This window comes from Bos grunniens, chromosome 6 (assembly GCF_055505025.1).
Source record: "Bos grunniens cultivar Pamir isolate PY7600 chromosome 6, Bosgru_T2T1.0, whole genome shotgun sequence".
Lineage (NCBI taxonomy): Eukaryota > Metazoa > Chordata > Mammalia > Artiodactyla > Bovidae > Bos > Bos grunniens.
Window position 1 is genome coordinate 100158311 of NC_141170.1, and position 25649 is coordinate 100183959.

The following is a 25649-nucleotide window of genomic DNA, read 5'->3' on the forward strand; positions in this document are numbered from 1 at the left end:
AAGACAAATACTGTGGAGTGGTGGAGAATGCAGAAGCAGGATTAGAAGTCAAGAGCCTCACCATCCAAATTTGGCTGAAGAACTATCATTGGCTACCCTTATTCCATTTACAGATTCAGCTTGTTTTTCTATATCCCTAGAAATTAGGAGTTAGTGAGATCGGGATTATCTTTCCCCAGAGAGAAAACACTTGAGACCAGAGAAGTTAAAGAGAAAAGGGCTGCCTGGAGACTGGGCTTCCATCAGCACTGCATGCCTGCAGATGAGTTTCACAGTTGGGCTCCTCTGAAAGAAGGACCTTGTATTTATAGTGATGCAGCTGGAGGCACAAAGGCTTGAGGACTGAGTGGTTTTCAGGCATGGATCACACTGACAACAAGTTGGCTTACAGTTAATTCAGACTGTCATGAACCCATCCTGTTGGAATGAAAATGGCAGAATCAACCGATACGAGGGAGGGCTCAGGGTGTGCTTTAAGTACTCCATGGCCCAAGTCTTCAATTCTACTAGTCTCTCCTTGTGTCCAAAGCTACTTTGTGGTCACAGCATGCCAGAAATGTCCACATCCTAAACTTAATAGCCAGGAGTAAGCTATTAGCTTAGGATCATAACTAAAATTAATATGGGGTATGGATAAGCAAGATTCTGGAGGAGTCATTATCTGTCTTCCAGATGCAGGGGCCAGGAAAGTATGGGAGCAACTGTGCATCTAAAAATATTCATATTCTCCTGGCTCCAGTCCAGATCCTGACTAATAATTTTGAAATGCTGAGGACAGAAGTTAAACAGGCATCTAGATCCATGTCCACTAGGGAGCCCTTGATCAGCCAGCAGTGGGCCAGCAGTGAGAAAAACTCTGAATCTTGAAGCCAGGCCAAGAATATAAAACCCAGTGGGTCTGGGCCTATTGTAGGCGCTAATGGAGAGACTGAGTCCTAATGAGGGTAAAGGCCAAAGTCTAAGAAGCAAGGATTGATTGAGAAGTGATGGAGTTGTGTGAGTTCAAGTTGCATAAACATAAGGAAGGTGTCTCATGTTAATAGCTCAGAAACTGTAAAGAACTAGGGGCATAATTAGGGCTTTATGTATGTTTGTGATTATCTTGTCTAAATGCTGATGAGGGAATGATAGTGAGAAATAAGAGGGTATAAGATCAGTGGGGTCAGGATAATAGCTTATTGGGGGTCAACTTTAAAAATACTCAGTTAATTGAAAAGGTAATCAATATGTTATCATCTAATTAGCATTCTGTTTACAATGTAAACTAAGGTCACCCTCTTGGGATTTTGTTTTGTTTTTCAACATTTCCTGAATGGTCTCTATGATTACTATTTGTAGTTTATTTTCCCAAAGCACTTTTTTTGTTTTTTTTTAACTTTAATATCTGAAAAGTCATCAAGGAAAATATCAGAATGTATTGCTTCCTCCTAATACCTCACCATTTATGCTATTACATTACAAAGAAGTAATTTGGAAAGGTTAGGTCATAAAAATTAGAGCTAGCTCTAATATCTAAACTTAATATTAAGTAAAACTTACTGTGTTTTATACATTAATAGGTATACATTTAATATAAATATTAGATAAAATAACATTCATTGGAATGTTTATTGCTTGCCCCATATGTATTATTTACTTCACATATATAATGCATTTTTTGAAATAGATACTGCCATTATACATAGTTTATAGAGAGAAAACCAAAGCACAAAGAAATTAAGTAACTTGTCCAGAGTCATAGTTTGTAAACTTATAAACCAGAATTCAAATCCAAGTAGTATACTCATGGGCCTATTGAATATGTGATCTTGTTGCTTTTGGAGGGGAAACACACACACACACACACACACACACACATAAAACTTTAACTGAGGATCAAATTGAAATAGAATTAATGAAATAAAAATGTTGCTTGGGGGCCTGTTTGAAATGGTATTTTTCTAAAAAAAAAAAAAAGCTTTAATATCAACATTATTGAAAGTCATTAAGTGCCTGCTCACCAGAATCTGGGTACCCAGATAAGGAAATAAATCCAGGAACCACAGGATCCAGTAAAAACCAACTAAGTTAGCCATTTGTTGTAGTTGTCCAGTTGCTCAGTCATGTCCAGCTCTTTCCAACCCCGTGAACAGGAGCATGCCAGCCTTCCCTGTCCTTCACCATCTCGCAGATTTTTTTCAGACTCACGTCCATTGAGTCGATAATGCCATCCAACCATCTCATACTCTCTCATCCCCTCCTCCTCCCACCCTCAATCTTTCCCAGCATCAGGGTCTTATCCATTGAGCTGGTTCTTTGCATTAGGTGACCAAAGTATTGGGGCTTCAGCTTCAGCATCAGTCCTTCCAATGAATATACAGGATTTGCTTCCTTTAGGATTGACTGGTTTGATCACCTTGCAATCCAGGGAACTCTCGAGAGTCTTCTCTAGCACCACAGTTCGAGATCAGCAATAGGTCTGTCACTACTGGAGTATTTAAATTGGATTCTTCCTATATCCTCAGAAATAAGTGATGCTCCAATTTTTTTCTGGCTTTTTGTCCTGAATATCATTCCCCTGAAATATCTCCTTGAATTCCTTGTTCATTCAAGCAACACTTGAAGAAAGCGCACTTTTATCTTTAGCTGTGTCATTCATTGATCCTTTTTTTTGTTGTTGTTCCTCTTCTGAGCTCTAAGTAAAACTACAATTAAATGTTGTACTATCTGGGGCAAATGGAATCTTAAAGAGATAGCTTCAATAAAGCTGGTTTAAGAGTCCCTGTCTCTCAACCCAGAGCCAAGCTATGACATATTACATATTAACAATTACAATATAATTTGGGCAAACATTTTGCCCATTAACTGCATGATTACTGTCATCCTCAGCTTCACATTGATATTGGTCCCTGATCCCCAAAAGGACTACATTTGGGCAGACCTGACGTAAGCACTCCAACAGGGAAAATGAAGATTGCAGAGGAATACTAAGCAGAAATGGCTTGGGAAGAAGAGAATAAAGGCTAAAAATATACAGAAATAAAAAGGGAGAGGAGTCTTGGTTATATGGGAAAAGAAAAAAGAAAATTTGTTAATAATTTAGAAGAGGTCTTCAGATATAGAAGTTTTAAAGGGAAAGTTGTTTTACTTCATAAAGAAGTTTTAGGTTCTGGATTCCTTGCCCCATTAAGATAATTTAGGTAAACTGGAAAAAAAAAAAAAAAAAGATGTGGAAAAAATGTAATTAGGTGAGAGAAAAAAGAGCAATTGACCATGCCGGGTAGAGAAAATAAGATTTTATGCTAAAATCCATAGGAAAATGTGATATGGAAATATTTCGTGAAATTTTTTTCTGTTTTTTGGTCATAGAATGTCACTCCCATTAAAAACAAAACTATGCTATCTCAAATTGGATAAATGTTTGGGGAATATCCCTTTTTCCTGAACATTTACACTGACATAAAGTTCACTCATAAAGTGTAATTGATTAGAAATTTTATTCATGTCGATATGTTACCATTATTTTTTTGTTACTTACATATTATAATTTTCAATAGCTATAAATTGTTGTTCTTCAGTGAATTTATCATTTTTATATTATAGAGGCTGAATTAATGAATCAGTTTGTATCTATAGTATTCTTAAAATTTTAAACACTCAAAATTAAACGATATATATATATTTTAATGGAAAAGGAAATGGCAACCCACTCCAGTACTCTTGCCTAGAAAATGCCATGGATGTAGGAGCCTGGTGTCCATGGGTCGCAAGAAACTATATATAAGAAAAAGAAACAGAACAAAAATAAATTATTTTAAAAACTGGAATATTTATTTCTCAATTTGCTGTCTATGCATATGGATGTAATATAGATTTTATAAAAATCAGATTATACTCTAAATATTATATGGCAACCTACTTTTTTCACTTAATGTATTTTGCACAGTTGGCTTTGAAAGTATAAATGCCTCTTTTCAGAAGCTTTGTGACATTCCTTACAATGAGTAAACATGTCTTCCAACCTGTGTAAAAGTTTAGTATTCCTATTTTTTTTGCTGTTATCTAAAACAAAGAACATCCACTGTAGCTAAATTATGCACTTATCTCTAATTATTGCTCTAATAAAAGTTTCCCTGAATAGAAATAATGCAAAATGAGCCTCAGCCAAATTTCACTTCAGAAAAATTTTAATGAGTTATAATTCCACTGATATATGAAAATATTATTTGCACATGGAAGGGAGTGAAGCATAGGAACGCAGAGGGCCAAGAGGTGGTGGTGAGAACATCCCAATGAGACCCCAATATTCGTTTATTCTTGAATTCATGCCCTGTATAATCTCTCACCTTGACTAGGGCTGGTTCCTATGACTTGGTTCTTTCTCAATATGGCAAAGGTGATAGAATGTCACTCCCATAATTGTTACTTTACTTTGTATAAGGCTGTCTTTCCAGTAGACTAGAGCCTCTGTTGCTGGTTTTTAAGAAGCCAGCTGCCATGAAGTTAGGGACAGTGTGAAAAAGCTCACATTGTAAGGGACTGGAGGTGGCCTCTATGAGCCAAGGGTGATTTTCAACAAAAAAGTCAAAACCTTCAGGCCTGCAGCTGCAAGGAACTTAATTCTGCGAACAAGCTGAGGAGGTTTGGAAGCAGATCTTTCCCTAGTTGAGCCTTTGATGAGACCACAGCTCTGGCTGACAATCGGATTGCAGCCTGGCAAGGCCCTGAATGAGAACCTAGCTAAGCAGTGCCCAGACTTGTGACCTGCTCAAAGTGTGTAAGAACAAATGTGTGGTGTTTAAAGCCACAAAGCCTGGAGTAATTTGTGGCATAGCAGCAGAAAACTCATATATTAATCAAACTGGCATTTTACTCACTGATTTTTATAAATATTGACCTATGGTTTCTAATTCTTTACCATCATTTATTTCAATGCTCTTATTGTCCCAGATTTGACCAGTGTGAACCCCTACAGTATGGTTTCTGTGTCGTTTTGACATGGGGCCATCATTCTTTGATTATCTCCTGCTTTCGGTCACAATGCTTCTTCTTCTTTGCAGACACCCTCCCAGTTACACAGAGGTTCTCATATACTGCCCTGAATTTTACTGCTCCTTCCCCACTCTTCCATCCCCTGCCACCTGCCACCATGGACATTCTCTTTACTCTGCTTGAAATGTGATTCTCAAGCCAGGCTGCCTACGTCCTACCCCTGAGTTGATGTCTGTTTTGTCCTAGTTGAACTCAAGACAGGCCCTGTCAGCTCATCCTTCCATGTAGATGCTCTTTTCAAGCTGCTAAATTGCTGGCATGCTGTGCCAGGCAGTTACTATGCATGGACACCTCCTCATCTCCCTCAAGCTCTGATAATCCATGCCAGGCCTTCTTATTGAATCCTCTCTTCCCTATCTTCAGGTTCTGAAGTGAGACTGTCCCTTGAGTGGATGATTTCCCCACACAGTTCAGGCTTTGACACCCAGTTCTGGTCATTCCTCTCATCCACATTTAGTCTCTAAAACCTCTCATTTGGTCAACCCTCTGCAAGGATGCCCTACTCTCCCTGCTTGAATTCTGACAGCCTACAATAGATTTTCTAATGCATGGATATTCCTTTTACCCTTCTTAATTTTCAACACTGAGGCCTGGCAGTCCTTCTGTGAAAAAGCCTTCCTTGCATAGAAGGCTGCTCTTCCTCCATCTAGACCACCATGACTCATTCCATCTCCTCAGTACAGATACCTACCTGGTTTTCAGCCTCACCAAATGTCTTTGAACTTAATTATTCAGAGAGAGGAATGAATAAAGGACAGGCAAATTAAGGGTGGAGAAGGAGAATTGAAAGAGGAATGAGAAAAGTAAGAGGAAGATACATACATACATACATATATATATACATATATGTATGTATCCTATCTAAATTAAATATACCAGTAGCTAAGGCATAAAGAATCTACCTGCAATGTGAGAGACTTGGGTTAAATCCCTAGGTCCGGAAGATCCCCTGGAGAAGGGCATGGCAACCCACTCCAGCTTTCTTGCCTGGAGAATTCCATGGACAGAGGAGCCTGGTGGGCTACATGGACCCACAAAGAGTTGGACACGACTGAGCAGCTAACACACACACAAATTAAATATCAGAATAAGTTTCATAGGTCAAAATGTATAACAATACTTTGTATTTCCAGGTCTTATAAGGTTGCTCAAATATATTTATTAACATAAAGTTTTTAAAAGTTTAGTTTATTATGGAATTTAATCACAGTAGAAACTTTCCCTTTCACATCAACTGTGCTAGGCACCTAAAAGGTACTCAAAAAGTTAATTTCTGTTTCTTTTTTAAAGAAACTTAATGAATTTGATACTGATTTTTCTCATGAAGTATTTACCACCATCTATTTATTTTCTATTGTCACCCTGCTTATGTAACTTCTATGCAGAGTACCTCATGAGAAATGTTGGGCTGGATGAAGCACAAGCTGGAATCAAGATTGCCGGGAGAAATATCAATAACCTCAGATATGCAGGTGACACGACCCTTATGGCAAAAAGTGAAGAGGAACTAAAAAGCCTCTTGATGAGAGTGAAAGAGGAGAGTGAAAAAGTTGGCTTAAAGCTCAACATTCAGAAAACGAAGATCATGGCATCCGGTCCCATCACTTCATGGGAAATAGATGGGGAAACAGTGGAAACAGTGTCAGACTTTATTTTCGGGGGCTCCAAAATCACTGCAGATGGTGATTGCAGCCATGAAATTAAAAGACGCTTACTCCTTGGAAGAAAAGTTATGACCAACCTAGATAGCATATTCAAAAGCAGAGACATTATTTTGCCAACAAAGGTCCGTCTAGTCAAGGCTATGGTTTTTCCAGTGGTCATGTATGGATGTGAGAGCTGGACTGTGAAGAAGGCTGAGCGCCGAAGAATTGATGCTTTTGAACTGTGGTGTTGGAGAAGACTCTTGAGAGTCCCTTGGACTGCAAGGAGATCCAACCAGTCCATTCTGAAGGAGATTAGCCCTGGGATTTCTTTGGAAGGAATGATGCTAAAGCTGAAACTCCAATACTTTGGCCACCTCATGCAAAGAGTTGACTCATTGGAAAAGACTGATGCTGGGAGGGATTGGGGGCAGGAGGAAAAGGGGATGACAGAGGATAAGATGGCTGGATGGCATCACTGACTTGATGGACAAGAGTTTGGGTAAACTCCGGGAGTTGGTGATGGACAGGGAGGCCTGGCGTGCTGCGATTCATGGAGTCACATAGAGTCGGACACGACTGAGCGACTGAACTGATTTATTTTCTGTGACTTAATTGTAAGCAGTATATGTCCTTTACCTCTCAAAATACAACTAAATTGAAAGGTAAGCCAGAATATAATTTTAATGATGTCTCAATTCAGTGTTATACCTTACTCTATACACATATAAAATTTAACCAAAATGACAAATTTTTATTTCCTCCACAATATGAGAAAGTGTTTAGTCTTCTTGAATTTTTCTACTCCATTTTCAAATATTGTTCTTGTACAGTCACCAAGTCATGTCCAACTCTTTGTGATCCCATGGACTGCAGCACACCAGGCCTCCCTGTCCCTCACCATCTCCTGGAGTTTGTCCAAGTTCGTGTCCATTGAATGAGTGATGTCGTCCAACCATCTGATCCTCTGTTGCCCTCTTCTCCTGCCTCAGTCTTTCCCAGAATCAGAGTCCTTTCCAGTGAATCAGCTCTTTGCATCAGGTGGCCAAGGATTGGAGCTTCAGCTTCAGCATCAGTCCTTCCAATGAGAACTCAGGGTTGATTTCCTTCAGGATTGACTGGTTTGGTCTCCTTGCTGTCCAAGGGACTCTCAAGATTCTTCTCCAGCACCACAGCTCAAAAGCCTAAATTCTTCAGTGTTCTGCCATTTTTATGGTCCAGCTCATATCCATACATGAATACTGAAAACACCATAAGGTAAGTTACTTCAGTCATGTCCAACTCTGTGCGACCCCATAGACAGCAGCCCACCAGGCTCCCCCATCCCTGGGATTCTCCAGGCAAGAACACTGGAGTGGGTTGCCATTTCCTTCTCCAGTGCATGAAAGTGAAAAGTGAAAGTGAAGTCACTCAGTCGTGTCCGACTTTTCGTGACCCCATGGACTGCAGCCCACTAGGCTCCTCTGCCCATGGGATTTTCCAGGCAAGAGTACTGGAGTGGGGTGCTGTTGCCTTCTCCGGAAAACACCATAGTCTTGACCATATGGACCTTTGTTGGCAAAATGATGTTTTTGCTTTTTAATAAATTGTCTAGGTTTTTCATAGCTTTCCTTCCAAGAAGGAATTCTCTCCTAATTTCATTGATGCAGTCACAATTTCACAGTGATTTTAGAGCCCAATAAAAGGAACTCTGTTACTGCTTCCACATTTTCCCCTTCTCTTTGCCATGAAGTGATGGGACCAGGTACCATGATCTTAGACTGTTAAATATTGAATTTTAAGCCAGCTTTTTCAGTCTCCTCTTTTACCCTCATCAGGAGGCTCTTTAGTTCCTTTTTGCTTTCTGCAATTAGAGTGGTATCATGTGCATATCTGCTGCTGCTCCTGCTAAGTCTCTTCAGTCATGTCCAACTCTGTGCAACCCCATAGATGGCAGCCCATCAGTCTTTCCTGTCCCTGGGATTTTCCAGGCAAGAACACTGGAGTAGGTTGCCATTTCCTTCTCCAATGCATGAAAGTGAAAAGTGAAAGTGAAGTCGCTCAGTCGTGTCCGAGTCTTCGCAACCCCATGGACTGCAGCCCACCATGCTCCTCCATCCATGGGATTTTCCAGGAAAGAGTACTGGAGTGGGGTCCTTCTCTATCTGCATATCTGAGGTTCTTGATATTTCTCCCAGCAGTCTTTATTCCAGCATGTAACTCATGCAGCCCGGCATTTCACATGAGGTGTTCTGCATATAAGTTAAATTAACTGGATGACAATATATAGCCTTGTCATACTCCTTTCAGAATTTTGAACCAGTAAATTTTCCCATGTAAGGTTCTAACTGTTGTTTCTTGACCCACATGCAGTTTTCTCAGGAGACAGGTAAGATGGTCTGGTATTCCCATCTTTAAGAGTTTTCCAGTTTGTTATGATCCATACAGTCAAAGGCTTTAGCATAGTCAGTGAAAGAGAGGTAGATGTTTATCTGGAATTCTCTTGCTTTCTCTATGAGGCAGAAAATATTGTCAATTTGATCTCTGGTTCCTCAGCCTTTTCTAAACCCAGTTTGTACATCTGGAAGTTCTTGATTCAAGTACTGCTGAAACCTAGGTTGACGAATTTTGAGCATAACCTTACTAGCATGGGCAGTGAGTGCAATTGTCCAGTGGTTTGAATATTCTTTAGTGCTGCCTTTCTTGGGAATTGGGATGAAGATTGACCTTTTTCAGTCCTGTGGCCACTACTGGGTTTTTTTAATTTGCTGACATAATGAGTGCAACACTTTAACAGCATCATCTCTTAGGATTTTAAATAACTCAGCTGGAATTCCATCACCTCCAGCAGCTTTATTGGCAGCGCTTCCCAAGGCCCACTAGACTTACCACTCCAGGATGTCTGGCTCTAGATGAGTGACCACAGCATCAAGGTTATCCCAGTCAGTAAGATTTTTTTTTGTACAGTTCTCCTTTGTATTCTTGTCATGTCTTATTGATCTCTCTGCTTCTATTAGGTCTTTACCGTTTCTTTCATTTATTGTGCCCATCTCTGAATGAAATGCTCCTTTGATATCTCCAGTTTTCTTTTTTTCCTTTTTTTTTACTTATTTTTTTTATTTCTAAAAAACACAGGTATACATGTGTTCCCCATCCTGAACCCTCCTCCCTCCTCCCTCCCCATACCCTCCCTGTGGGTCGTCCCAGTGCACCAGTCCCAAGCATCCAGTATCGAGCATCGAACCTGGACTGGCAACTCGTTTCATACATGATATTATACATGTTTCAATGCCATTCTCCCAAATCATCCCACCCTCTTCCTCCCCAACAGAGTCCAAAAGACTGTTCTATACATCAGTGTCTCTTCTGCTGTCTCGTATACAGGGTTATTGTTACCATCTTTCTAAACTCCATATATATGCGTTAGTATACTGTATTGGTGTTTTTCTTTCTGGCTTACTTCACTCTGTATGATAGACTCCAGTTTCATCCACCTCATTAGAACTGGTTCAAATGTATTCTTTTTAATGACTGAGTAATACTCCATTGTGTATATGTACCACAGCTTTCTTATCCATTCATCTGCTGATGGACACCTAGGTTGCTTCCATGTCCTAGCTATTATAAACAGCACTCTGATGAACATTGCGGTACACGTGTCTCTTTCTCTTTTTTTTTTTGTTTTGAATTTTTTTTTTAATTTTATTTTATTTTTAAACTTTACATAATTGTATTAGTTTTGCCAAATATCAAAATGAATCCGCCACAGGTATACATGTGTTCCCCATCCTGAACCCTCCTCCCTCCTCCCTCCCCATACCATCCCTCTGGGTCGTCCCAGTGCACTAGCCCCAAGCATCCAGTATCCTGCATCGAACTTGGACTGGCAACTTGTTTCTTACATGATATTTTACATGTTTCAATGTCATTCTCCCAAATCTTTCCACCCTCTCCCTCTCCCACAGGGTCCATAAGACTGTTCTATACATCAGTGTCTCTTTTGCTGTCTCGTACACCGGGTTATTGTTACCATCTTTCTAAATTCCATATATATGCGTTAGTATACTGTATTTAAGTTTTTCCTTCTGGCTTACTTCACTCTGTATAATAGGCTCCAGTTTCATCCACCTCATTAGAACTGATTCAAATGTATTCTTTTTAATGGCTGAGTAATACTCCATTGTGTATATGTACCACTGCTTTCTTATCCATTCATCTGCTGATGGACATCTAGGTTGCTTCCATGTCCTGGCTATTATAAACAGTGCTGCGATGAACATTGGGGTACACGTGTCTCTTTCCCTTCTGGTTTCCTCAGTGTGTATGCCCAGCAGTGGGATTGCTGGATCATAAGGCAGTTCTATTTCCAGTTTTTTAAGGAATCTCCACACTGTTCTCCATAGTGGCTGTACTAGTTTGCATTCCCACCAACAGTGTAAGAGGGTTCCCTTTTCTCCACACCCTCTCCAGCATTTATTATTTGTAGACTTTTGGATCGCAGCCATTCTGACTGGTGTGAAATGGTACCTCATAGTGGTTTTGATTTGCATTTCTCTGATAATGAGTGATGTTGAGCATCTTTTCATGTGTTTGTTAGCCATCTGTATGTCTTCTTTGGAGAAATGTCTATTTATTTCTTTGGCCCATTTTTTGATTGGGTCGTTTATTTTTCTGGAGTTGAGCTGTAGGAGTTGCTTGTATATTTTTGAAATTAGTTGCTTGTCAGTTGCTTCATTTGCTATTATTTTCTCCCATTCTGAAGGCTGTCTTTTCACCTTGCTAATAGTTTCCTTTGATGTGCAGAAGCTTTTAAGTTTAATTAGGTCCCATTTGTTTATTTTTGCTTTTATTTCCAATATTCAGGGAGGTGGGTCATAGAGGATCCTGCTGTGATGTATGTCAGAGAGTGTTTTGCCTATGTTCTCCTCTAGGAGTTTTATAGTTTCTGGTCTTACGTTTAGATCTTTAATCCATTTTGAGTTTATTTTTGTATATGGTGTTAGAAAGTGGTCTAGTTTCATTCTTTTACAAGTGGTTGACCAGATTTCCCAGCACCACTTGTTAAAGAGGTTGTCTTTAATCCATTGTATATTCTTGCCTCCTTTGTCAAAGATAAGGTGTCCATATGTGCGTGGATTTATCTCTGGGCTTTCTATTTTGTTCCATTGATCTATATTTCTGTCTTTGTGCCAGTACCATACTGTCTTGATAACTGTGGCTTTGTAGTAGAGCCTGAAGTCAGGTAGGTTGATTCCTCCAGTTCCATTCTTTTTTCTCAAGATCGCTTTGGCTATTCGAGGTTTTTTGTATTTCCATACAAATTGTGAAATTATTTGTTCTAGCTCTGTGAAGAATACTGTTGGTAGGTTGATAGGGATTGCGTTGAATCTATAAATTGCTTTGGGTATACAACACAGAAATACAAAGTATCATAAGAGACTACTATCAACAATTATATGCCAATAAAATGGACAACGTGGAAGAAATGGACAAATTCTTAGAAAAGTACAACTTTCCAAAACTCGACCAGGAAGAAATAGAAAATCTTAACAGACCCATCACAAGCATGGAAATTGAAACTGTAATCAAAATTCTTCCAGCAAACAAAAGCCCAGGTCCAGATGGCTTCACAGCTGAATTCTACCAAAAATTTAGAGAAGAGCTAACACCTATCCTGCTCAAACTCTTCCAGAAAATTGCAGAGGAAGGGAAACTTCCAAACTCATTCTATGAGGCCACCATCACCCTAATACCAAAACCTGACAAAGATCCCACAAAAAAAGAAAACTACAGGCCAATATCCCTGATGAACATAGATGCAAAAATCCTTAACAAAATTCTAGCAATCAGAATCCAACAACACATTAAAAAAATCATACACCATGACCAAGTAGGCTTTATCCCAGGGATGCAAGGATTCTTCAATATCCGCAAATCAATCAATGTAATACACCACATTAACGAATTGAAAAATAAAAGCCATATGATTATCTCAATAGATGCAGAGAAAGCCTTTGACAAAATTCAACATCCATTTATGATAAGAACTCTCCAGAAAGCAGCAATAGAAGGAACATACCTCAACATAATAAAAGCTATCTATGACAAACCCACAGCAAACATTATCCTCAATGGTGAAAAATTGAAAGCATTTCCTCTAAAGTCAGGAACAAGACAAGGGTGCCCACTTTCACCATTAATATTCAACATAGTTTTGGAAGTTTTGGCCACAGCAATCAGAGCAGAAAAAGAAATAAAAGGAATCCAAATTGGAAAAGAAGAAGTAAAACTCTCACTATTTGCAGATGACATGATCCTCTACATAGAAAACCCTAAAGACTCCACCAGAAAATTACTAGAAATAATCAATGACTATAGTAAAGTTGCAGGATATAAAATCAACACACAGAAATCCCTTGCATTCCTATACACTAATAATGAGAAAACAGAAAGAGAAATTAAGGAAACAATTCCATTCACCATTGCAATGGAAAGAATAAAATACTTAGGAATATATCCACGTGTCTCTTTCAATTCTGGTTTCCTCGGTGCGTATGCCCAGCAGTGGGATTGCTGGGTCATAAGGCAGTTCTGTTTCCAGTTTTTTAAGGAATCTCCACACTGTTCTCCATAGTGGCTGTACTAGTTTGCATTCCCACCAACAGTGTAAGAGGGTTCCCTTTTCTCCACACCCTCTCGAGCATTTATTGCTTGTAGACTTTTGGATCACAGCCATTCTGACTGGCATGAAATGGTACCTCATAGTGGTTTTGATTTGCATTTCTCTGATAATGAGTGATGTTGAGCATCTTTTCATGTGTTTGTTAGCCATCTGTATGTGTTCTTTGGAGAAATGTCTATTTAGTTCTTTGGCCCGTTTTTTGATTGGGTCATTCATTTTTCTGGAATTGAGCTGTAGGAGTTGCTTGTATATTTTTGAGATGAGTTGTTTGTCTGTTGCTTCATTTGCTATTATTTTCTCCCATTCTGAAGGCTGTCTTTTCACCTTTCTTAGAGTTTCCTTTGTTGTGAGAAGCTTTTAAGTTTAATTAGGTCCCATTTGTTTATTTTTTCTTTTATTTCCAATATTCTGGGAGGTGGGTCATAGAGGATCCTGCTGTGATATATGTCGGGGAGTGTTTTGCCTATGTTCTCCTCTAGGAGTTTTATAGTTTCTGGTCTTACGTTTAGATCTTTAATCCATTTTGAGTTTATTTTTGTGTATGGTGTTAGAAAGTGTTCTAATTTCATTCTTTTACAAGTGGTTGACCAGTTTTCCCAGCACCACTTGTTAAAGATTTCGTCTTTATCCATTGTATATTCTTGCCTCCTTTGTCAAAGATAAGGTGTCCATATGTGTGTGGATTTATCTCTGGGCTTTCTATTTTGCTCCATTGATCTATATTTCTGTCTTTGTGCCAATACCATACTGTCTTGATGACTGTGGCTTTGTAGTAGAGCCTGAAGTCAGGCAGGTTGATTCCTCCAGTTTCATTCTTCTTTCTCAAGATTGCTTTGGCTATTCGAGGCTTTTTGTATTTCCATACAAATTATGAAATTATTTGTTCTAGCTCTGTGAAGAATACCATTCGTAGCTTGATAGGGATTGCATTGAATCTATAAATTGCTTTGGGTAGTATACTCATTTTCACTATATTGATTCTTCCAATCCATGAACATGGTATATTTCTCCATCTATTAGTGTCCTCTTTGATTTCTTTCACCAGTGTTTTATAGTTTTCTATATATAGGTCTTTAGTTTCTCTAGGTAGATATATTCCTAAGTATTTTATTCTTTTCCTTGCAATGGTGAATGGAATTGTTTCCTTAATTTCTCTTTCTATTTTCTCATTATTAGTGTATAGGAATGCAAGGGATTTCTGTGTGTTGATTTTATATCCTGCAACTTTTTTATATTCATTGATTAGTTCTAGTAATTTTCTGGTGGAGTCTTTAGGGTTTTCTATGTAGAGGATCATGTCATCTGCAAACAGTGAGAGTTTTACTTCTTCTTTTCCAATTTGGATTCCTTTTATTTATTTTTCTGCTCTGATTGCTGTGGCCAAAACTTCTAAAACTATGTTGAATATTAATGGTGAAAGTGGGCACCCTTTTCTTGTTCCTGACTTTAGAGGGAATGCTTTCAATTTTTCACCATTGAGGATAATGTTTGCTGTGGGCTTGTCATATATAGCTTTTATTATGTTGAGGTATGTTCCTTCTATTGCTGCTTTCTGGAGAGTTCTTATCATAAATGGATGTTGAATTTTGTCAAAGGCTTTCTCTGCATCTATTGATATAATCATATGGTTTTTATTTTTCAATTTGTTAATGTGGTGTATTACATTGATTGATTTGAGGATATTGAAGAATCCTTGCATCCCTGGGATAAAGCCTACTTGGTCATGGTGTATGATTTTTTTAATGTGTTGTTGGATTCTGATTGCTAGAATTTTGTTAAGGATTTTTGCATCTATGTTCATCAGGGATATTGGCCTGTAGTTTTCTTTTTTTGTGGGATCTTTGTCAGGTTTTGGTATTAGAGTGATGGTGGCCTCATAGAATGAGTTTGGAAGTTTCCCTTCCTCTGCAATTTTCTGGAAGAGTTTGAGTAGGATAGGTGTTAGCTCTTCTCTAAATTTTTGGTAGAATTCAGCTGTGAAGCCATCTGGACCTGGGCTTTTGTTTGCTGGAAGATTTCTGATTACAGTTTCAATTTCCGTGCTTGTGATGGGTCTGTTAATATTTTCTATTTCTTCCTTGTTCAGTTTTAGAAAGTTGTACTTTTCTAAGAATTTGTCCATTTCTTCCACGTTGTCCATTTTATTGCCATATAATTGCTGATAGTAGTCTCTTATGATCCTTTGTATTTCTGTGTTGTCTGTTGTGATCTCTCCATTTTCATTTCTAATTTTATTGATTTGATTTTTCTCCCTTTGTTTCTTGATGAGCCTGGCTAATGGTTTGTCAATTTTATTTATCCTTTCAAAGAACCAACTTTTAGCTTTGTTGATTTTTGCTATGGTCTCTTTTGTTTCTTTTGCATTTATTTCTGCCCTAATTTTTAAGATTTCCTTCCTTCTACTAACCCTGGGGTTCTTCATTTCTTCCTTTTCTAGTTGCTTTAGGTGTAGAGTTAGGTTATTTATTTGACTTTTTTCTTGTTTCTTGAGGTATGCCTGTATTGCTATGAACTTTCCCCTTAGGACTGTTTTTACAGTGTCACACAAGTTTTTGGTTGTTGTATTTTCATTTTCATTTATTTCTATGCAAATTTTGATTTCTTTTTTGATTTCTTCTGTGATTTGTTGGTTATTCAGCAGCGTGTTGTTCAGCCTCCATATGTTGGAATTTTTAATAGTTTTTCTCCTGCAATTGAGATCTAATCTTACTGCATTGTGATCAGAAAAGATGCTTGGAATGATTTCAATTTTATTAAATTTACCAAGGCTAGATTTATGGCCCAGGATGTGATCTATCCTGGAGAAGGTTCCGTGTGTGCTTGAGAAAAAGGTGAAATTCATTGTTTTGGGATGAAATGTCCTATAGATATCAATTAGGTCTAACTGGTCTATTGTATCGTTTAAAGTTTGTGTTTCCTTGTTAATTTTCTGTTTAGTTGATCTATCCATAGGTGTGAGTGGGGTATTAAAGTCTCCCACTATTATTGTGTTATTGTTAATTTCTCCTTTCATATTTGTTAGCATTTGTCTTACATATTGAGGTGCTCCTATGTTGGGTGCATATATATTTAAATTGTTATATCTTCTTCTTGGATTGATCCTTTGAACATTATGTAGTGACCGTCTTTGTCTCTTTTCACAGCCTTTGTTTTAAAATCTATTTTATCGGATATGAGTATGGCTACTCCTGCTTTCTTTTGGTCCCTATTTGCATGGAAAATCTTCTTCCAGCCCTTCACTTTCAGTCTGTATGTGTCCCCTATTTTGAGGTGGGTCTCTTGTAGACAGCATATGTAGGGGTCTTGTTTTTGTATCCATTCAGCCAGTCTTTGTCTTTTGGTTGGGGCATTCAACCCATTTATGTTTAAGGTAATTACTGATAAGTATGATCCTGTTGCCATTTACTTTATTGTTTTGGGTTCGAATTTATACACTATTTTTGTGTTTCCTATCTAGAGAATATCCTTTAGTATTTGTTGGAGAGCTGGTTTGGTGGTACTGAATTCTCTCAGCTTTTGCTTGTGTGTAAAGCTTTTGATTTCTCCTTCATATTTGAATGAGATCCTTGCTGGGTACAATAATCTGGGCTGTAGGTTATTTTCTTTCATCATTTTAAGTATGTCTTGCCATTCCCTCATGGCTTGAAAGGTTTCTATTGAAAGATCAGCTGTTAGCCTTATGGGGATTCCCTTGTGTGTTATTTGTTGTTTTTCCCTTGCTGCTTTTAATATTTGTTCTTTGTGTTTGATCTTTGTTAATTTGATTAATATGTGTCTTGGGGTGTTTCGCCTTGGGTTTATCCTGTTTGGGGCTCTCTGGGTTTCTTGGACTTGAGTGATTATTTCCTTCCCCATTTTAGGGAAGTTTTCAACTATTATCTCCTCAAGTATTTTCTCATGGTCTTTCTTTTTGTCTTCTTCTTCTGGGACTCCTATGATTCGAATGTTGTAGCATTTAACATTGTCCTGGAGGTCTCTGAGATTGTCCTCATTTCTTTTAATTCGTTTTTCTTTATTCCTCTCTGATTCATTTATTTCTACCATTCTATCTTCTAATTCACTAATCCTGTCTTCTGCCTCTGTTATTCTACTCTTTGTTGCCTCCAGAGTGTTTTTTATCTCATTTATTGCATAATTCATTATATATTGACTCTTTTTTATTACTTCTAGGTCCTTGTTAAACCTTTCTTGCATCTTCTCAATCCTGTCTCCAGGCTATTTATCTGTGATTCCATTTTGATTTCAAGATTTTGGATCAATTTCACTATCATTATTTGAAATTCTTTATCAGGTAGATTCCCTATCTCTTCTTCTTTTGTTTGGTTTGGTGGGCATTTATCCTGTTCCTTTACCTGCTGAGTATTCCTCTGTCTCTTCATCTTGTTTAAATTGCTGAGTTTGGGGTGTCCTTTCTGTATTCTGGCAGTTTGTGGAGTTCTCTTTATTGTGGAGTTTCCTTGCTGTGTGTGGGTTTGTACAGGTGGCTTATCAAGGTTTCTTGGTTAGGGAAGCTTGTGTCCGTGTTCTGGTGGGTGGAGCTGGATTTCTTCTCTCTAGAGTGCAATGACGTGTTCAGTAATGAGTTATGAGATGTCTATGGTTTTGTAGTAACTTTGGGCAGCCTGTATATTGGAGCTCAGGGCTGTGTTCCTGTGTTGCTGGAGAATTTGCATGGTATGTCTTGCCCTGGAACTTGTTGGCCCTTGTGTGGTGCTTGGTTTCAGTGTAGGTATGAAGGTATTTGATGAGCTCCTGTCAATTAATGTTCCCTGGAGTCAGGGTTTGGACTTGAGCCTCCTGCTTCCAGTTATCAGTCTTATTTTTACAGTAGTCTCAAAGCTTCTCCTTCTATAGAGCACCATTGATAAAACATCTAGGTTAAAGATGAAAAGTTTCTCCACCATGAGGGTTACCCAGAGAGGTTCACAGCTTCCAGAAGGAACTGGCTGAGGGAAATCAAAGTGTCCTAGTCCCAGAAAAAGTAGACTGTCCTGGAAGGAAGCCAAGAAGGAATCTGATATCTCCAGTTTTCTTGACGAGCTCTCTAGTCTTCCCCCTTCTGTTGTTTTCCTGTTTCTCTGCATTGTTCATTGATGAAGGCATTCTTGACTCTTCCTGCTATCTTCTGGAACTCTGCATTCAGTTTGCTATACTTTCCCTTTCTCCCTTGCTTTTTGTTTTCTTTCTTTTCTCAGCCATTTTTAAAGCCTCCTCAGACAACCAGTTTGCCTTCTTACATTTCTTTTTCTTTGGAATGGTTTTGGTCAGTGCCTCCTATACAATATTATGAACCTCTGTCCATAGTTCTTCGGGCACTCTGTTTACCAGATCTAATCCCTTGAATCTATTCATCACTTCCACTATAGAATCATAAGGAATTTGATTTTGTTTGTACTTGATTGGCATAGTGGTTTTCCCCATTTTCTTTAGTTTAAACCTGAATTTTGCAGTAAGGGGCTAATGTACTGAGCCACAGTAGATGTAGGTCTTATTTTTGCTGACTGTGTAGAGCTTCTGATTCCTAAAATGTCAGTGTTTAACTCTTGTCATCTCCTGGTTGGCCACTTCCAATTTTCCTTGATTCAAGAACCTAACATTCCAAGTTCCTAATACAGTACTGTTCCTTACAGCATTGGATTATGCTTTCATCACCTGACACATCCACAACTGAATGTCACTCTTGCTTTGCCCCAGCCACTTCATTCTTTCTGAAGCTATTACTAATTGTCCTCCGCTATTCCCCAGTAGCGTATTGGACACCTTCTGACCTGGGGGGATCATCTTTTGTGTCCTATCTTTTTGCTTTTTTATAGTGTTCATGGGGTTCTCTTGGCAAGAACACTGAAGTGGTTTGCCATTGTCTCCTCCAGTGGACCACAATTTGTCAGAACTCTTCACCATGACCCGTCCATCTTGGGTGGCCCCGCAGGGCATGGCTAATAGCTTTACTGAGTTACACAAACCCCTTTGCCCATATTCTAAAATCAGTGCAAATTTCTTGTAGTTGTTAAGTGGTCACAATCAGAAGACTAGTTCATGTGATAGTCAACTCATAGGAGAGAGAGAATAGACAATTGAATTTTCAGTCTTTTCAATAAAATATTAAATACCTAATTGAGTGCTTTCCCCCCAGTGTTTGCAGAGGATTCAGGCTGAGAGGCTTTGGTCCTCCTTAGTGCAGTAGAGGGAGAAGGCCATGGCACCCCACTCCAGTCCTCTTGCCTGGAAAACCCCATGAACGGAGGAGCCTGGTGGGCTGCAGTCCATGGGGTCGCTAAGAGTCAGACACAACTGAGCGACTTCCCTTTCCCTTTACAAAACAAGTAATGTTTGCAGGGAAAAAACAGTGACATACAGATTGGTCATTTATTTAGCAGATGGGAAAAAAGTTGAAAACAATTGAACTTTAAATAACAAAAATGAGGAGAGAGTGATTATCTTTGCTTTATACTGATAAAGTAGTGGTTGTATGTATGAATATTTTATAATACCTATGTCATAGCATATGTTGTTAATTGTTAAAACAATACATATTGAAATATATATGATTTATTCTTTTTAATAGAGTTAGCAAATTCCCTTGAGTTTGCTCAACTTAATGTCAAGGTCAATGAACATATGCCATTTTTATTCCACCAAGTGTGACATGTTTATTGAAATGTGGTATATGGACTTTCTATCTTTTCACTAAGTGGTTTCAAATTAACTCAAATCTGTATGCTCAGAGAAGACTGTGTTCAATAATATCTGTTTCCTAGAAGTAAAAGTATGGTAAGAATAAAGTAATAAAAAAGAACAATAAGGAGGAAATAAATTGTGCAAGGGCTGGAGCATAATGAAGTTGTTACTGGCATGAATGGTACTAACTGTAAATTGTATCTGGGTGGTCAAGCCACAAAGAGATGATGCAATCAGTGATAAAACTATGTATCTTAGGACACAGTCACTTTATTACCACTTTTATTTTGTGCTCTTCTCTTTCTAAGGTCTTTGTAATATATAGTGTAATTTATGGATACCTTTAGTATGACGATCCTTGCTGAAATGTAGCTTATGGAACTTTTCAGTAAGGATAAGTACTTCCTGAAAATACTTCATTTTGAAAATCAGTTTTTATTTCCAGACAATTTATAACACCTCTAATTTTTTTATGAAAATATACATTTTGTATTTTAAGCTTTGGGTTGATTTTAATATTTTTAAGTTTTTATGTGCATTAATTTAACTTTTATAAAAAGTAAGACAGTTATTTGGGGATGATACTAGAATTATCTCCTTGGTTATATTATAAAAATAATGTTTGTCGTTTATTCAGTAAAAATGCCTGGAACTTGAATTATTTTCTGTATTCTTTCAACAGCCTTTGGCCATAGATGCCATTGTGTCCTCCACGTTTTACCAGAGGAAGATGAGCTTTGGAGCAGTAACAAATCCGTGGTTACAGAGTTAGGAAGTGGTCAAGCCAATTAAAATCCAAGTTTATTCTAGGCCCATGATCAGCTACTATACTGGCATAGGAAAAAAAATAACTAATTTTGTTTTTAGTCTCCATAATTGTGGTTATGTGCGGGTAGAAGGAAATACATGAATTTAAGGACTTCTTTGATAATAAAAAAAATTGCTTGTCGGTTTTAGAAATGAGTGCTTTGGTCCATGATCCTAGTTCCCCCTGCAGATCACATGAAAGCAACATTCTTCATGTGCTCCTTGGTTCACTTACTGTAGAGTCCAGCAGTGCTGGTGAGGCCGGATCACTGCCCGGGGTGGGGTTTTAGCTACAGCTAGAGAAGGCAATGGCACCCCACTCCAGTACTCTTGCCTGGAAAATCCCATGGACGGAGGAACCTGGTGGGCTGCAGTCCATGGGGTCGCTAAGAGTCAGACACGACTGAGCGACTTCACTTTCACTTTTCACTTTCATGAATTGGAGAAGGAAATGGCAACCCACTCCAGTGTTCTTGCCTGGAGAATCCCAGGGACGGGGGAGCCTGGTGGGCTGCCGTCTATGGGGTCACACAGAGTCAGACACGACTGAAGTGACAGCAGCAGCAGCTTAGACCATGGTAGTCATTGTTCACTCACCAAGTCATGTCCAATTCTTTGCGACCCCACGGACTGCAGCATGCCAGGCTTCCCTGTCCCTCACCATCTCCCAGCGTTTGCCCAAGTTCATGTCCATTGAATCAGTGATGCCATCCAGCCATCTTGTCCTCTGTCACCCTCTTCTCCTTCTGTCTTCAGTATTTCTCAGCACTGGGGTATTTTCCAGTGAGTCAGCTCTTCACACCAGGTGACCAAAGTATCGGAGCTTCAGCTTCAGCATCAGTCCTTCCAATGAGTATTCAGGGTTGATTTCCTTTAAGACCGTGGTTATGTTGGGTGAAATTCTCAAGGGACTGCAAGGCTGGAGAACATCCAGAAGCAAAGACTTTTTAACTGACTTCTATTTCTCTTCCATAAAGTACCATTTTCAGTTTGAAGTTTCAGGAAACATTCTTTAAATGAGGAGGGATGACTGACTTCTGTCTTCTACTTTACCTTTATAGTTTTTAGGTTGCTTTTCCCCTATGTTAGTGAAATGATGGCATATGACACTGGTGACTGATGTTCTGGCACATACTTTGAGGCAAAATTATTCTCAAAGTTGGGAATTATAATATTATTGATCCTTACTCTGTATCTACCCACCACCACCAGCTATACTCCATCCCTGTTACTTCTTAACTTACTAAGTAAAGTCAGGTTAGAAATATTAATTTTAAAAATACATTTAGTTACAAATCTGACCTGTAATCAGCTATATCAGCAATGTCAGTAAAACTATAGTGTATGCTGTGTATATAATTTTATTATTTTTTAATTTTTACATTAGAATATTTTATTGAAGTATTATTGATTTACAATGCATTAGTTTCAGATATACAATGTAGTGATACAAATTTTATAGAGGCTATTTATTATAGTATTGTACCCATTTAAATTTATTATCAAATATTGGCTGAGTTCAGTTCAGTTGCTCAGTTGTATCCAACTCTTTGCGACCCCATGAACCACAGCACGCCAGGCCTCCCTGTCCATCACCAACTCCCAGACTTTAGCCAAACTCATATCCACTGAGGCAGTGTTGCCATCCAACCATCTCATCCTCTGTCATCCCCTTCTCCTGCCCTAAAACTTTCACAGCAACAGGGTATTTTCAAATGAGTCAGCTCTTTGCATCAGGTGGCCAAAGTATTGGAGTTTGAACTTCAACATCAGTCCTTCCAATGAATATTCAAGACTGATTTCCTTTAGGATGGACTGGTTGGATCTCCTTGCAGTCCAAGGGACTCTCAAGAGTCTTCTCCAACACCACAGTTCAAAAGCATCAATTCTTCTGCACTCAGCTTTCTTTATAGTCCAACTCTCACATCCATACATGACCACTGGAAAAACCATAGCCTTGACTAGATGGACCTTTGTTGGTAAAGTAATGTCTCTGCTTTTTAATATGCTGTCTAGGTTGGTCATAACTTTCCTTCCAAGGAGTAAGTGTCTTTTAATTGGCTTTGTGGCTTGTGCTATACAAAATGTTTTATGGCTTACTTATTTTACACGTTGTTTGTACCTCTTAATCCCCTACACCAAGTCTGCCCCTCCCTTCTACCCTCTCCCTGCTGGTAGCCACTACTTTCTTTGTTCTCTGTATCTGTGAGTCTGTTTCTGTTTTGTTATATTCATTTTACTTTTTAGATTCCACAAACAAGAGATGATATATAGTGTTTATCCTTCTTTCTCTGACTTACTTCTTTAGCATAGCACCTGCTAAGTCCATCCATGTTGTTGCAAATGGCAAGTCTATTCTTTTTTATGACTGAATAGTATTCCATATCTTTTACCTAGGAGTGGAAATTCTAGATCATATGATAGTTCCATTTTTAGTTTTTTGAGGAGTATCCATACTGTTTTTCCATAGTGGCTGTACCAATTTGCATTCCCACCAACAGTGTGCAAGGGTTTCCATTTTTCCACAGCTTTGCCAACATTTGTTACTGTGTTCTTTTTTATGGTAATAATTCTGAAAGATGTGAGGTGATATGTCAGTGTGATTTTGATTTGCATTTCACTGGTAACTGGTCTTCCCTAATAGCTCAGTTGGTAAAGAATCCATCAGCAATGCAGAAAACCCCAGTTTGATTCCTGGGCTGGGAAGATCCACTGGAGAAGGGATAAGCTACTCACTCCAGTATTCTTGGGTTTCCCTGGTGGCTCAGCTGGTAAAGAATCTGCCTGCAATGCAGGAGACCTGTGTTTGATCCCTAGGTTGGTAAGATCCCTGGAGAAGGGAAACGCTACCCACTCTAGTATTCTGACCTGGATAATTCCATGGACTGTAAAGTCCATGGGGTCACAAACTAGCTGAGTTGAGCATCTTTTAATGTGCCTGTTGTCCATCTGTGTATTTTATTTGGAAAAATATCTATTCAGGTATACTGCCTAATTTTTAAACAGGTTGTTTCTTTTTTTATATTGAGTTATATAAGCTATATATTTTGGATGTTGCTTTTGTTCAGTCACTAAGTCATGTCTGACTCTTGCAACCCCATGGACTGTAACACGCCAGGCTCCTCTGTTCTCCACTGTCTTCCAGAGTTTGCTCAAACTCATGTTCATTGAGTCAGTGATGCCATCCAACCATATCATCCTCCATCATCTGCTTTTCCTTCTGCCTTCAATATTTTCCAGCATCAGGGTCTTTTCCAGTGAGTCAGCTCTTCACATCGGGTGGCCAATGGATTGAAGCTTTAACTTCAACATCAGTCCTTCCAATGAATATTCACGACTGATTTCCTTTAGGATTGACTGGTTTGCTCTCCTTGCAGTCGAGAGGACTCTCAAGAGTCTTCTCCAATGCCACAGTTCAAAAGCATCAATTCTTTGGTGCTCAGCTTTCTTCACAGTCCAACTTTCACATCCATACATGACTACTGGAAAACCATAGCTTTGACTAGATGGACCTTTGTTGGAAAAGTGATGTCTCCGCTTTTTAATATGCTGTCTAGGTTTGTGATAGCTTTTCTTCCAAGGAGCAAGCATGTCTTAATTTCATGGCTGCAGTCACCATCTGCAGTGATTTTGGAGCCCAGGAAAATAGTCTGTTGCTGTTTTTGTTTTTTCCCCATCTATTTGCCATGAAATGATGGGACTGAATGCTAACCTCTTATTAGTCATATCATTTCCAAATGTTTCCTCGTATTCGGTAGGTTGTTGTTTTATTTTGTCAGTGGTTTCCTTTGCTGTGCAAAAGCTTTTAAGTTTAATTAGATCTGATTTTTTTGCTCTCCTTAAGAGAACAAAAACATATTGCTATGATTTATGTCAAATCTGTCTTTGTTTTCTTCTAGGAGTTTTGTGGGTTTTGGTTTTAGATTTAAATGATTAATTCATATGAGTTTATTTTTGTATATATTGTGAGATGTTTTAATTGTTTTCCATGTAGCTGTCCTGTTTTCCTGACACTGTTTTTTTAAATTATTTCTTAATTAGAGGATAATTGCTTTAAAATTTGTATTCTGCTGTACAACAGCATGAATCAGATGTAAGTATACATAAATCCACTTCCTTCTGAACTTCCCTTCCACCACCACCCTCAGTCCCATCCTTCTAGGGCATCACAGAGCACCAGAATGGGTTCCCTGCAACACTGCTTATTGAAGAGACTGTTTTTTTCTCCATTGTATCTTCTTGCCTCTTTTGTCATAGTTTAATTGACCATAAGTGGGTAAGCTTATTTATGGATTATCTGTTCCATTCCAATGATCTATGGGTCTTTCTGTTTTTAATGTGTCTGTTTTTGACCCAGTAGCATACTGTTTTAAATAGTGTAGCTTTAAACCATAGTCAAAAGTCAGCAAATGTGGTATTTCCCTGTTCCAGCCCTATTCTTCTTTCTCAAGATTGTTTTGACTATTTGAGGTCTTTTTTGGTTCCAAAAAATGGTGTTGAAGGAGACTCTTGAGAATCTCTTGGACTGCAAAGAGATCCAATCAGTCCATCCTAAAGGAAATCAGTCTTGAATATTTATTGGAAGGATTGATGTTGAAGCTGAAACTCCAGTACTTTGGCCACCTGATGCGAAAAACTGACTCATTTGAAAAATACCTTGATGCTGGGAAAGATTAAAGGTGGGAGGAGAAGGGGAAAACAGAGGATGAGATGGTTGGATGGCATCACTGACTCAATGGACATGAGGTTGAGTAAACTCCAGGAGTTGGTGATGGACAGGGAAGCCTGACTACTGCAGTCCATGGGGTCACAAAGAGTCAGAGATGACT

General features: G+C 38.6%; 1 long non-coding RNA gene across 14 annotated transcripts in view; it reads left to right on the top strand.

The window, feature by feature from the left end:
• Positions 1-25649, top strand: part of LOC147371092 (uncharacterized) — a 385877-nt gene that overhangs the window by 273901 nt on the left and 86327 nt on the right. Inside the window, exons 6-7 of one of the 14 annotated variants that reach the window (XR_015165815.1) lie at positions 7667-7931; positions 20696-20974. The exons of 12 other annotated variants lie outside the window; for them this stretch is intronic. This is a non-coding gene — a long non-coding RNA (uncharacterized LOC147371092). Of the gene's footprint in view, positions 1-7666; positions 7932-20695; positions 20975-25649 lie in introns of those variants that run through there. One more of the 14 variants, XR_015165814.1, reaches the window with a different exon arrangement.